Raw genomic sequence first — 10,104 nt, 5'->3', positions numbered from 1 at the left:
GCCAGCCTGCAGGGCGAGGGCGGCAGCACCCACAGGAAGCCACAGCCAGGGGCCCGGAAGGTACCGAGGCTGTGGGAGCAAACAGCAAACAGAGGGGGAGGGGAGGCAGGGAAGACACCTGTGCATTCATCACTCCAGTCTCAGTATGGGTGTGTGTGGGGGGCGGGGGGCGGCCACCCCATGCACCTCCCCTAGCTTCCTGAGAACACTGGCTCCAGAGCTGCTTTGTTTCAAGCCTCAGTTCTGTATTTTACTGAGTGTCCTTGAGCAAGATACTGAACACCTCTGAGCTCAGTGTCCTCATTCATAAAAATGGGGATAGTGTTTGATCTTAATTATTGAGGCTGCTGTGAGGATTCGATAAAATAATATAAATAAAGTGCATCGCACAGTGTCTGATGCAAGGAGTATTCAGTGAATGGCAGTTGTTACAACTATTATTACTGTTCAACAGTCTTCACCATAGACCTTCCACGGGCCAGGCCCCAGGTCCTGGGAAAGTCGAATTAAGGAAGGCCCTGTACTTGCCTCAAGGTGTGCACAATAAAATGGGGCAATGGACCCGTAACCAGACAGTCACGCTATCCTGTGGGAAGTGCTGTGGGAGCCGCAGGGGGTTGAGAGCAAAGAGGGGGTGCATCCACCCTGGGGCCCCAGGAAATGGTGCTAGAGAAAGTGAGGCTACAGCTGAGTTCTGGACACTGAGTGGAGTTTCCATAGCAGCCTGGCCAGGAAGTGGGAGTCCCGTGAGAGGGCAGACAGGTGCCTGCTGTGAGGGATGGAAACTGGGGGCGTTTACCTTCCTGCTCACACGCCAGCAGGCCATCTGCCCAAAGACCGAGGGCTTCTCAAGTTTGAGGCAAGATCAGAACTTGCAGCAATGTCTGAAGAGGCTGGGATAAAGAGGACACATTTCCAGGTGTGTAAATGACAGAGGGTGCAGAGAGAAGCATTGCAGGTCCTCAGGAATAAAAAGATAGTAGAGGAGGTGCCCACTGGCAGCCTGGAGGACTGGTTTCCTGCATGTTTTGGGGCAAGCCCCGCCCTGTCTCCACACTCCATTTGCAGAGTGGAGGGCCAGCAGGCTCAATGCCTCCCACCTGCACTGACTTTCCTTCTATTCCACAACACTGCCACAGCCTAGGAAGCCTGCAGCATTCATGACTTAATACTTGTCTTCCAAACCTCTTAAAACCTAAATCACTACCTTAAAGGAGGTCTTTATAATGTTACTGTCATTCATGAGCCGGGACCATTTGCCACTGATAGAAGGTAAGAGTAAAAATAAAATGAAAACTGAATGAGGAAGGTTACATGCTTTAGTCAGAGGCTGGTCCTTCCTAACCACTTGGAGGGGTGGGTGGAAGGAGACTGGCAAGTGTTAGGGGACGTGTTAAAGAAACGCCAGCACCAAGGTGAGACCCTTCTCCCTGTGTGATCACAGGCTTGAAGGAGAACTGAAGAGGTACTGCAATCCTCACTGCTTAACATGTTATTTAGAACCAGGCTTATGCACCATCTCCCTGTCCTCGCAGACCCCAAGTAATCACCCCCATCTATTGCCCCCCCTACACACACACTTTGGAAAGTGCTGGTACCAATAATCTGGATAAGCTATAAGCCCTTCAATGCTGTGAATTCAACTCTTCGGAATAGGTAGGATTGATTGGATGTGAAGCACCAGGTCACTGCACCTGTCCTCCTCTCTGAGCCCCTCCCTAGTCTTACCCAGTGAATGCAGACCTGGTGCCACTCCTGAGAGGTGCTGAGCCCAGCCATGGGGCCCTGGTATGGTTCCATAGATGGCAGTGCTCAGTGTGGTCTCCTCAGATTCTGGGCTGGAGGCATCTCAGGAAGGCCTTCCCGTGACCCTCTCATGGTCCTACATCAGGGATACCTGTTTCCGTGGCCTCCCTTCACCCACCAGCCCAGCTCAACCTCTACCTGCAACTCTAGCCCTGTGACTTCACCCCTCACCCCCAGAACAGAGGCAAAGCTCACCGAAGGCCAAGGCTGCCCCGACTACCTGGCTCCAGCTGCGTGCCTCATCTGACTCCCCAGCTGCCTCCCTTTTCTCCAAAGACCTGGCTTCAAATCCTACCTCTGCTACTTGCCTGCTGGGACCTTGGACCACTCACTTCACCTCTCTGAAACTCAGTCTCCTCATCTGCATCTTCGTCTCATCAGCTACAATGTAACTGATCTCATGAGTTTTTATTTTTTGAGAATCAAGTGAAATGATGCAGGCAAACTCACTGAAATGCTACTCAAGGGACTGAACAAATGAATGAGTGAATAATTGAATGAATGAATCAACCTAGGAGGCTTCTAATAGATGAAGAACTGGATGCAAAGTCTAGAGACCAGGGTTCAAGCCCCAGTCCAGAACTTTTACTCCCTGAGCTTTAGTTTCCCTAACTGCCAGCAAAAAGGTGAAATTTAGATGACCACAGAGATTGTTTCCAACTTTAAATGCTAAACTATGATTCAGGGCGTGAGACCAGCAAGCATACTTTTGCAAGCCCTTGCACAAAACCCAAAGCACAGGCTACACCTATAATTTCTCCAAAGCTGGGAGGCATAGGCAGGAAGGAGGTTGGCTGAAGAGGCAAGGCCAGATGAAAAAGCAGTCTCTCTTTTGCGGCAGAGTTGGCAAATGTTTAATAGCACAGGTAAAAATCACAGCCCTGCCATTTCCTAGCTGTGCAATTATCTTAAGAAAGTAATGTGAGTTGTGGGCCTCAGTTTTCCTCATCAGGATAATGGGCATAATTTTACCATCCTCTCTGGCATGTTATGAGGATGGAAAGAGAGTGTTGACTCTTACTACTTGCTCATTCTTGCTACCTACATGTAGCAAACTCTCTGCAAACGGTAATATGCTTACTTTTTACATTTTAAATGACTGTTACCCTATTATAAGCAACAACCTTCACATTGAATACAAGGGTCTAAAACTAAAGGCGGGAAGGTCCCCTTAGTGACGGCAAAGGAGTTTAGAGGTGCTCTGTTCTTCCACATCCTCCCCCCCCACACACCTGGCTACCTGACGCAGCCAAACCTGCATGGGCCCAAAGGGATGGCAGAGGTGATCCTGAGAGATGTGTGTGAGAGAGAGGAGCCCGGCTGAGAGAGGAGCCCGGTCTTAGAGATGGACAGTGGCTCTGTCCAGCTCCTGCCCCTTCTCAGTCTAGCTGAGCGTACTCTGCCCTGGGCCCCTGGAGGCTGGTGTGGAGACCCCCAGCCCTCACCCTTCACACACTCACATCCCTGACTCCTCTCAGGCCCACGTCACCACCTCAATAAACAGAAATTGAACATGCGCAGGCAGATGTGTGTGTTGGTGAGCACACAGCAGGCTGAGAGGTTACCAATGTCGGAGGGAAGATGAGACCCCGAGTCTGAATCCTGCTGCCACCAACTCTGCAACCAGTGCAAATGACTCCACCCGTCCGGGCCTCAGTTTCCTCCTCTGTAAATGAGGAAGTGTTGTGAGGATGAAGTTAAAAAACCATGCAGGGAGCCCAATTAGCACAGAATCCGGGTCACAGTTCACACTCCGTCAATTCCGTCTTTTTAAAAACATTTTTAAGGGATCACAGGTATATTTCCCTTCCCTACCTCACAGGTGGAAACCTGGGATTAGTAAAGGTGAAATCAGGAAGGAAACGTCGGCTCTTAACAACAATGCCCTGGCTTTCTGAGTGAGGAAGCAGTACAACAACATGTGAAATGGGGTTAAAGCTGGGCCTGTTCACCCTGGCTGCACATTTGAGTCACTTGGGAAGGTTTGGAAAAGCCAGTGCGGGGGCCACATCCCTGGCCAGCTACTTCAGACCCACTGGGGTGGCAGGGGTGGAGGATTATGTTAGGCTCCCCAGGGACTTTCAGTGTGGAGCCAGGCTTGAGAACCAAAGGCTTAGATCCAAAGGACAAGCTTGGGTTCAGACCAGACCAGCCCAGGTTGAATCCTGGCTCTATTCCTTATCAGTGTGGCCCTGTACAAGTCACTCAATGCACTCGAGTCTAGGTGTTTTAATTTGTGCAAAAAAATGGGAATGATGCAGAGATTCAGTGAGACATCCGGTGAAAGCATGAGGCCAGGCATATATTAAGCACTCAATAAATGAGAGCCTGCTACCATATGGGGGGTCTTCCAACCAATTTATATGTACAACAAATAGGACACTTAGTGAAGGCAAATGCAGCCACAAACCATTACAAGACCATTACATTTACCTATGTATTTATTTATTTTTATTTGCTTGTTGATGTTTGTTAAACCCTACTTTGTTGTATTAATAGAAAAAAATGTAAGACTGCCATGTATATCTGCATTACAAATATCTATCCTGAAGTTATTCAAAATAGCACCTTTTGCTAGCAGACATGACTGCCTCTGGCTTGGTTCCTCATTATTGAAAGGGACATCTAGCTGGGCACAGTGGCTCAGGCCTGAATCCCAGCACTTTGGGAGTCCAAGGCGGGCAGATCACCAGAGGTTGGGAGTTCGAGACCAGCCTGACCAACACGGAGAAATCCCGTCTTTACTAAATGTAAAAAATCAGCGGGATATGGTGCACGTGCTTGTAATCCCAGCTACTTGGGAAGCTGAGGCAAGAGAATTGCTTGAACCCAGGGGGCAGAGGTTGCGGTGAGCCGAGATTGTGCCATTGCACTCCAGACTGATCAACAAGAGCGAAACTCCATCTCAAAAAAAAAAAAAAAAAAAGAAAGGGACATCTCTTTGAGCTGTGTAGTGGAGCTGGGTGCTCACGAAGTCAGGCGGGCCTGATCCCCTATGACAGCTGCTCCTTCCCATGTTCTCAGATGGGCCCTCATGCCCACCCGCCATTTGCCTGGTATTGGGAGAAGCTGCTTTGGGACCCTGCAAACCTGTCCTGCTTACAGAGACAATCACAGCTCACAGGCCACCAGTGCCTGGTGCAGGGTGGCTGGCAGAATGTTCCAGAAAGGACAGTGCATGCAGGAGGACTCAGGAGAGCCAGGTTCCAGGCTTGCCACTGGTGAAGCTCACTGGCTATGTGGCTCAAGCAGCTCCTTCTGCCTCTCTGAGCCTCAGTGTCCTCTCTCTAAAACGGGGATGGCCAAGGCTGCCTGCCTACTCCACCCAGTCCTCATGTGGTTTCAGGGTGAAAAGGGTGGAGGGCACTGGATTTGTTTGCTGTGGCTGATGTGACAAATTACCACAAACTGGGTACCTTCAAACAACCATTTATTATTGAAGCATTCCAGAGACCAGAAGTCCAAAGTCCAAGTGTGGGTGGGGCTGCACTCCCTTTGCAGGCTCCAGTGGAAAATCCTTCCTTCCTCCTCCAGCTTCTGGTGCTTGTTGGCATCCCTTGGCTTGTGGCTGCATCTCTCTAATCCCTGTCTCCAGTCATTATCTCTGCTTCTCCTGTCAGGCTTTTCCTCTCTGTGTCTATTATAAGGACACTTGTCATTGGATTCAGGGACCACATGGATAATCCAGGATGACTGCATCTCAAGATCCTTAACTTAATTACATCTGCAAAGACCCCTTTTCCAAATAAGGTCACATCCATGAGTTCCTGAGATCTGGATATGGGCATATCTTTTTTTCCAGTGGCGGGGAGAAGTGTCAACACTCAGCCCACTGCAAGCAGCTCGTAAGTCATTTTAGTGAATCTGAACTGCACCCTATTGCTAGGGGCAGTAGATTTGAGAGTGCATGCCAGCCCGATGGGTTGGTGACGGTGTCCTGGACAGTAAGAGCACATGATAAAGGAGCACCTAGTATTTGCTAGGCAGTGCACTGAGTACTTTGACAATTTATCTCATTTTATCTTCATAGCGAGATACATTTACCTTCCCCTTCCTCAGATGGGGAACCTACCTGAGGCTGAGAAGCACGAAGTGACTTGGCCGAAGTCACTCTCATAGTAAGAAGTGGAGCTGGCATTTGAACCCAGGCAGGCTGTGATTTCACAGGCCATGCTCTTAACCACTGCTATCCACTGCCTCCCACAGACACAAGCGGGCCTGAGGTTGGCAGGGAAAGAAGCACAACTAAGAACCACATGTGGCAGGAGGCCTCGTAGGTCACATCCGTGCGTAGTTACAACAATAATGGTAACTAATGTCAATAATAATGTTAATAATAATCACAGCTAATGATGATGACACTAACATTACATGTGGTGTTGTGATCATAGGAGCTTCCCACAGCCAGACACTGTGCTGCGCACTTTTAATGTATTATCTCATTTAATCTCACTAGCACTCTGTGAGGAGGAACCTACTATTATCCCCATTTACAGGCTGGCCCAAAAATCCATGGACTGTAATATGACAACTCACAAAAACAAAGAACTCACAGGGAGAAGAGAACAGGGTGGAGAAGCCACAAAGCTGGGGAAAATTACTAAAAAGAAATGTGTTTCAGAAGGTCCTGGTTTTCAGCTTGGCCCTTGCCCCCTCACTGAGTAAGACTCCAGCACCCTGCTGTCTGCATCTCATTTCCAGAGAGGGCTCAAGGAAGCCCCAAGTCCAACCTGCCCAGAACCGAGCATGTCATCTCCCTCCCCAAGACACCCCAACCGCAGCAATCCTTGTCCATCAGGCCCCCAGGCCAGAAACTCTGGCTCCCCTCCCTCCCCAGTGGTCCCCATCAAGCAGGTAACATCTTGCTGATTTTAACTCCTGTGCAGCCCTCAAGTGCACACCCGCCTCCCATTCCTGCACAGTGCCCCAGTTCAGGCCCTCACCACCTTATTCCTGGGCCACTGCCCAAGTCTTCCCCCGACTGCTCTCTGGACTTCTGATACTTTTCCAACTCCCCACTGATTAAATCCATCCCCCTCTCATTAGCTGGTGTGAATTCCGGAAAATTGAGTTCCAGCCGTGTCATGCTCATACTCATGACCCTTCCAGGCCTGCAGGACCTAGTTCACACTGCTCAATTGCATGTACAGTACATGCCATTATCACCTGCCACTTCCTCCCTCTTCAGCCTTATCTTCCACCCCTCCTTCAGTCGTGACTCAGCTCCCCAGCACTGACCTGGTTGTAGCTCCCCATCTACAATGTTCTGTTTGCACCTCAGGGCCTTTGCACAGGCAGGTCTCCCTGAGGAAATGCCGTTCCCGCCTTCCTGCTCTCTCTGTCCCATTTTCCAGCTTGCATACTCTTCGAGGGCAGGGACTGTGTCTGTCTCGTTCACAGTTTTATCCATAGTCTCAGCATAAAGCCTGGGTCATAGGAGGGGATTTTTTTTGTTTTTCTTTTCTTCCTTTTTTTTTTTTTTTTTTTTTGGTTTTTTGTTTTTTTGAGACAGAGGCTTAGGCTGTCACCCAGGCTGGAGTAAAGCGGGGTGATCTCAACTCACTGCAACCTCCGCCTTCCGGGTTCAAGCGATTCTCCTGCCTCAGCTTCCCAAGTAGTTGGGACTACAGGCGTGTGCCACCATGCCCAGCTAATTTTTGTATTTTTAGTAGAGACAAGTTTCACCATGTTGGCCAGGCTGGTCTCGAACGCCTGACCTCAAGTGATCCACCTGCCTCGGCCTCCCAAAGTGCTGGGATTACAGGCAGGAGCCACAGCGCCTGTCCTTTTGGGTTTTTTTTTTTTTTTTTTAAATGTTTTAATTAATTGCCAATATTTCAATGTTGGGTGATTTCATAAAAATTCAAATTCAGGCTTCTCTTGAAGGTATTGGGATCTGGCAACCCTGAGCCTGGTCCCTGAATGACAAGAATGGGCTGGGGTGGAGTAGCTGCTGCCCCTTCCACCAGGTCACTGGCTGTCCAGTCCTCACTGGCCCACCCAGCCCACTTCATTCATCTTTGTCACCTGCCTGGCCCTTCTGGTTGTTTGAATTTTCAGGTGTCGGACACATTGAATTTAGCTATGAAATTCTTCACTTATGCACATACTTATTTGGTCTCCAATATGGGGCATGCCACATATCAGAGGCCAAATAAGCCGACACTTACATCAGATTAAACCTGCTTTTCTTAGCAAAGAGAGAAACAAGATCAGTCAGAAAGAGTCATTTATGCCCATGAGATTTTAAAAAGCACAAGCTGTCCAAAGTCAGCACAGGCATCCTCATAATGAGGACAGAGGGACGGGTCCTCTAAAGCAGCACTTCTCCAACTTTAATATGTGCAGGAGTCACCTGGGGCGTCTGCTAAACTGCAGGTTCACATGCAGTGGGTCTGGGACAGGGTGTGAGACCACGTTTCTAACCATCTCCCAGGTGAGGACAATACTGCTGGTCCCTGGACACACTTTCCGTAGCAAGGCTCTGTGACATCCCTGCAACAAACTGGAGGGTCCTAACCCCCAGATAGCTCGGCCATCTCCTGGAGGCAGTGCCACCACCCCTCCTGCCCGGACAGAATGTGTTCTAGGTCATTCAGGCATTCTTGGAACCCACCTCTGGTGTCACCACTGGGGCTGAAGGTAGGAAGCCCTTTGCTTGGAATTCCCAGCTGCTTCACTGTGGTCCAGGACGGGGAAACATGGGAAGCAAGGGACACACAGCAAGAGGAGTGGGGTGACAGTGGGGGTGAGGGTGAGGGTGATGAGTTGGGTGGGATGAGGTGGGGTGGGGCAAGAGTGGTGTGAGGATGGGTGGGGTGGCAGGGCCCAGCTATTTATGCGTTTACAAGTGCCTGCCCCATTCCCCACTCCCTACCACCCTTGAGTCCCAAAGTGGGTTGTCTCACAGGGTCTAAGATGCTCCCAGAGGGACCAGGAGACCTGGGATCGAATCAACCTTAGTCACAAACCCCAAATTGCAAGTGTGGTGCTTTGAGCAGCCTTCACAGGCAAGCTCATGTTCCCGGCCTGCATATTATTTTTCCAGGCAGCAGGAGGGAAACCCTTTGCCCTCCCACATCAGGGATCTCAGAGGAAGCAGAAAGAAACTGACACAGGCAGAATGGGTCTCAGGGGCTTCTCACCCTGAGCCTGTAAACAGGAAGTGCAGCTATACTCTCAGGAACACCCTGGTGTTTGCCGGTTTGTTTTGCTGCCTTTGGGCCCATTCAGATAAACAGGGGAGAGGATTGCCAGAAACTCACTGAGCCGTTCATGGCACTCCCTATCTCGGCAAGGTTTGGTAATACCAAGGCTGCTGGCCAAGGATTTGCATGGGGGGAGGGACGGGGCCCGTGCTATCGGCTGCAGGGAGGGTCCCACCTTCCCCAAAGTCCCCTTCTGCCATGCCCTAAAAGAAATATTTCTTGGGGCCATCAAGGGTGGAGAAGCCAACCTGTCCCTGGTGGCTGCAGCTGGCGTAAAGCTGGCTGCAGCAGCGGGCAGGAGGAAACAGGAGATGGGGTGCCAGGCCCGTATCAGGCTGCCTGCTCTTGGCTTTCATTATGGTCCTGTGTTTTCAAAGTACCAGCTCTGGAGGGGCAGGGGAGGGTAGAGTTTTGGGACTTGTTCGGCCTAGGTATACATAAACAGCAGCAGACAAAATGTCCTTTATCAGCTATTTCCCAGGAAACAGGGAGAAAATTCTTCTCAGCGCCAGATGATTAAAGAAGAGACTCACCCTTCTAGGAGACAGCCCTCTCTTTTTCCCTCTCCCCTTTGCGAAACACTAAGTCACTGTTCCGGATACCCACCAGGAGGGCCCCTGTTGGAGAGGAGGCAGCCGCAGGGCTGGAGGAGGAGGTCAGCTGCTAAGGGGACCAGTTCACTGCCAGCCAGGGCACAGAAATTCTTTCCCAGGAAAGGGAATGTTACGTAGCCTGCTGGGTAAACTGGAAATTATTAACCACGGGATGAGTAGAATCAAAAGGTTTTGAAAACTTGTTGTTGGCTCTACTGGGAGTTGCAAGCATGCTAGGGAAAAAAATATTACAAATCTATTTGGAAGTTTTTTTCCCCCTGAACCAGGAAGAGGCGTTTCCAATAATTCTGTCAAGTAAAGCTGTCCAGTGTTCTTTCCTGCTGGTATGTCAAGGGTGGTTTTGTTATTTCTTCACACAGATGGCCAAGGAAAAAATGTATTTTTCTTTTCTTTCTTCCTGGTTTTTTTTCCCCCGCAAAAGAATTTGAGTCTTTCTAAGCTGGCCATTCTTATTTTTCTCCTATTTCTGATTTAGA

At 49.9% G+C, this 10,104-nt stretch overlaps 1 long non-coding RNA gene across 1 annotated transcript in view; it reads right to left on the bottom strand.

The window, feature by feature from the left end:
* LOC116470503 (uncharacterized) overlaps positions 1-9,715 on the bottom strand; it is a 15,696-nt gene extending 5,981 nt beyond the window's left edge. Inside the window, exon 1 of the long non-coding RNA XR_004248628.1 lies at positions 9,621-9,715. This is a non-coding gene — a long non-coding RNA (uncharacterized LOC116470503). The remainder of the gene's footprint in view (positions 1-9,620) is intronic.
* Positions 9,716-10,104: the final 389 nt, after the last annotated feature.

Source organism: Hylobates moloch, unplaced genomic scaffold, assembly GCF_009828535.3.
Source record: "Hylobates moloch isolate HMO894 unplaced genomic scaffold, HMol_V3 SCAFFOLD_6, whole genome shotgun sequence".
Lineage (NCBI taxonomy): Eukaryota > Metazoa > Chordata > Mammalia > Primates > Hylobatidae > Hylobates > Hylobates moloch.
Note: the sequence above shows the minus strand (reverse complement) of the source record. Positions and strands in the feature narration are given on the sequence as shown.